Below are 4094 nucleotides of genomic sequence, written 5' to 3' on the forward strand. Positions count from 1 at the left end.
AGGCAAGCACTGCCATGCCCAGCTCTGTCTTTATTTTTTGAAGACATGGCTACTAGAAAATTTTGAGTTACCCATGTGACTTATATTTCTATTGGATAAAACTGCTTAAATATATGTCTCTAGGTCCCCATTTATTTTGTGTGACCATCAAATTGTAGAAAATTCAAAGTAGTCTTGCTTGGAAACACTGTTACATCCTTTTCCATTCAGAGGTCTTTGAAAAAAAAAAGTAAAAGTTTCATATCACATTGGCTAAGTGTTTAGGGGAAGGAACATCAATGTTTCTTAAGCTAAAATTTCATTTCCTTCTCTTTTGAATGAAGCTGCGGGGGTAGTCTGTGGTACTTTAGAACAGTAGAACATTTCAAGACTCCAACCACATAAAAAAGAATAGTTCCAAAGTGAGGATCAGACCCCCACCCTCACTCCCCAATGTGCAACATCTCTTCTCCCTGTGAGGACCAAGTATTTGGGAGTCACCTAAATGCCCAACTCACGGGATCCAAAAGACGTATGTTCAGTAACCACTTCCTGTTTGGTTTTAACTTCCGGGTCAAGTAGTAGACAAAAGACAGCAAATGTGTCATAGGACTGGTGATGTGGGCAGAAAGCAGCAGAGGGAAGACTCAGAGGCCCTGTGAATGGAGTAGAGGGCACTGGCTGTGGACAGTGAAGATAATACCTGGGCCATGATCAGGCAGGGCCTTGTATGTCAGGAAGGAGACAGAGGATGGGAAGTGAAAGACAAGGGTCTGAGTAACCTATGGGAGCCATGTTTTAGGAATGTCATTGTCCTCTTCTCTGCCATGTGTGTATCCCCCAAATGGAGGACAGCATTAGAATTCAATGCCAGTTCATGTCATTCCCTTACCGTCTCATGTGTGCATATTTTGGCTTCCCCAAGAGAGAATGACACATTCCTCAACCTCAAGGACAAGAACCAAGGTTGACATTTCTTTTGAACACCAAAGCAGTGCTGGGCACAGAAGAGATGTTCATTCCTTTTGTTTTGTTTTTGTTTTTGTTTTTTGAGACAAGGTCTCGCTTTGCAGTTCAGGCAGGATTTGAGCTCACTTTGTAGCCCAGGCTGGTCTCGAATTTGAAAGGATCCTCTTGCCTCAGCCTCCCAGAGTGCTGGGATTACAGGCATGCACCACCATGTCCAGCTCCTTTTAGGTTTTTTTTTGTTTGTTTGTTTGTTTCTTTTTGTTTGTTTGTTTGTTTGTTTTTTCCGGTACCAGGAATCGAACTTACGGCCTTGCGCTTGCCAGGCAGGCGCTGTGCCACTGAGCTAAATCCCCAGCCCCCTTTTAGTTTTTTTTTGAGATGTGCATCCATTTCCTCTTTCATATACTTCACAAGAAGTGAAGAGAAAATCCTAATTCTGAAGGAGAGTTCCACCAGAGTAAACCCTGTGCTTTTCTGCTTTATTCCTGGGTTCTTACCACCAATGTCTTGCTGCCAAAACTCCTAGGCCTTGCTACGTGCGTCTTGAGCCCATATTTCTCCCTTCCTCCTTTTACCATCCTTACCTCCGCCCTCCTTTGTACCCTAGAAAGAGTAAGAGATCCCTTTTTGCCACCCAGACAGTCCCTGGACTGCACCGTTAGCTGTAACCTGCTCTGAGCAGATGGCTCTCCCCGGCTTACTTGAGGCATTCTGCTGAGTTCATGTGGTCTGAGGAATCAACAAGACATCCAGGAGAGAAGCTGGAAGGCAATGGGAGTTGCCACTGAAGTTTCTGGCTGTTCTGTGACTATGAAATAACGTATACCCAACTATGACTTGAGGGAACAGAGACTGAAACTGGTTAGACCTGTAGGCTTTCCTTGGCCAGGAAAAGCAGATAAATACTCTTCAGATCCCCCCAAATGTGCATTCATAGCCAGTCATTCACATTCCCCTCCTCCCTCTCCTCTCTCTAATTCATTTTTATTGTCCTAACTGTAAACATCTTACAAAGTTACTTTAGGAAGAAACAAGAAGTAACATTCTCTTCCCTCAATTATTCTTCAGTTCACTTTTTAAAAGCTTTACCCAGGTGAGAAACTCAGATTAACACTGTGAAATGTAGCAGAAGACCTCTGGAAAATGTCACATCCACATACTGTGGGGATCTTGGATGCTCTCTAAAATCAGAGGTAAAAGCAAGAGCACATAAACTGCAACAGACAAGGGCGAAATTTGGTTTGTAGAAGGTGTTATCTCTAGGCAATATTTACATCTCTTTCCATTTTTGCTCGTATCCCAAACAATATAGAATGGATGCCTGTGTGCCGTGTATGCTGTTATTTTTGTTTAACAGAGAAAGCTTAAGGGATGGATTCTCAGTGATGGATTTTCCAAAACTCTAGTCTGGATGAAGACAGCATTCACCCAGCACCCTAAATGCAGGCACATTGTGCTGAAGAAAGGCTCTGCCCACGGGCTCTCTCCGCAGTGCTGGGGTCATGCGGCAGCAGAGCTGCCTTTCCCCTCCTCCACATCAAAGCCGGAGGAGGCCCAGCTCCAAGTCCCCACACTAACTCCACCCCATTTGTTCCTCTCAAGAAAGTGTGGCTTGGGTTTCTCTGGTTACACAACGGCCAGCAAGTCTGACCTTCCACCACCGAGCAAATGTCACCTCCAGTGTCTCCTGAGCCCAAGACATCTCCGCTTTAAACTAGCAAGCGATGCATCCTTCAGAAAGATTCTTGCAGGTTAAAAGGGGATGCTTGGAGTGATAACTGGCAGGAGGAGGCTGCCATGGCTGAGTAGGTGGAACAGAGAAACCATCTCTTCACTCTTAGCTTTTAAGACTGCTGGCTCTCTGAGTGCCCGGCGAACATCTCCTCCTGTTTCTAAGATGACGCCTATGTAAGTATGGGGGTAGCAGGTTCGTGAGCGCTCTGCGCTGTTGTTGTGTAACTGGACAACCATGCTTACTGCATGTGAGTGTGTTTACCCGAAAGCACTTAAAAAGTGGGAAGCAGGACCTGCTTTTGCTTATTCAGTCGCGCACACTGCGCCGAAGAAGAATGTGGATTTTAAAATAAACGATCTGCTCTTCATTTTTTTTAAAAAAAACTATGTGGGGATGAATGCAGGTTCGCATAAGTTGTGGAAAATATGACAGAGATCCCCTACATGCTCTGCCCACTTTTCCCCCAATGGTAACATTTTGCCTAACTGTAGCAAGACAGCACAACCAGGAAGTCGGCTTAATACAGAGGGCCTTATGCAAATTTTGCCCGTGTGCCTCGCGCTCGTGCGTGTGTGTGTGTGTGTGTGTGTGTGTGTGTGTGTTTAGTTCTATGCAATTTTGCCACCTCTGTGATCCGCTTCGGAACCCCAGCTCTGCTCGGTACTTTCTATGGGGCCCCCAGCAAGCTCTTGGGCTCAGGGAGGTCCGGTTTCCTCGTGGCACAGTGCTCTAAGGTCTGCCTCCTCTGGGTGTCTGCTGTGAGCGTTCGCTAAGATCAGCTCTGTGGCGTTTCCAGCAGCCTGGATTCCCAGTACCTGCTGTCTTCTGCGTGTTCTCTACGTAGCAGGGGAGCTTTCTTCAGCTTTTTCTGCGGAAATAACCAGACTTGTGGGTGGTAACACATCAAGCGGATCCTTCTCGGAGGGGCTATGTTTAACCGCGCAGCTCGCAGTGGACCCTGAGTGTGGGCTCGGGCCACCACCCCCGGGTGGACTTGGGATCGGGTCTGGCTGCTCCGAGGTAGAAGCGCGGGGACGGCGGGAAGGAGGAAAGGGCTTCGCACGAGTAGGGGTAGGAGGAGGCCGTAAACGCCCAGGAACCGCTGACCTGGGAACAGACTCCAAGGGGTTCCGTCCCGCTTAGTGTGACCGAGGGTCTGAAGTACCCTCAGCTGGCTCACGGGGCCGGGGACCTGCGAGGAAGTGGCGGGAGGTGCGGTGCCATCGACACCCAGTAGGAGGTTCGGAGTCTCGTCCAGACCCTGCCGCCCGCTGCACCCTTCTACGGCGGCCAGCGGGCTCCCCTAGGTTTTGGAAAAGGGGATCTGGGTCCCCGCACTGGGGCCCCGCAGAGGGCGGGCTGCGCTCCGCGGAGTCGCCGTGGGCCCGGGGTCCGCCGCGCAGGGGCCCCT

The 4094-nt window shown here is 48.7% G+C and overlaps 1 protein-coding gene across 12 annotated transcripts in view; it reads left to right on the forward strand.

Moving 5' to 3' along the window:
- The first annotated feature begins 2584 nt into the window (after positions 1-2584).
- The window catches only part of Nin (ninein (GSK3B interacting protein)), a 100005-nt gene continuing 98495 nt past the window's right edge, over positions 2585-4094 (forward strand). For 10 of the 12 annotated variants that reach the window (XM_005376815.2, XM_005376808.2, XM_013510332.1 and 7 more), the window contains exon 1: positions 3274-3343. The gene's annotated coding sequence lies outside the window, so the exon portion shown is untranslated. Of the gene's footprint in view, positions 2857-3273; positions 3344-3396; positions 3418-4094 lie in introns of those variants that run through there. The other 2 variants (XM_005376809.2, XM_005376810.2) reach the window with 2 other exon arrangements.

This window comes from Chinchilla lanigera, unplaced genomic scaffold, assembly GCF_000276665.1.
Source record: "Chinchilla lanigera isolate Chin_1 unplaced genomic scaffold, ChiLan1.0 scaffold00008, whole genome shotgun sequence".
Classification (NCBI taxonomy): domain Eukaryota; kingdom Metazoa; phylum Chordata; class Mammalia; order Rodentia; family Chinchillidae; genus Chinchilla; species Chinchilla lanigera.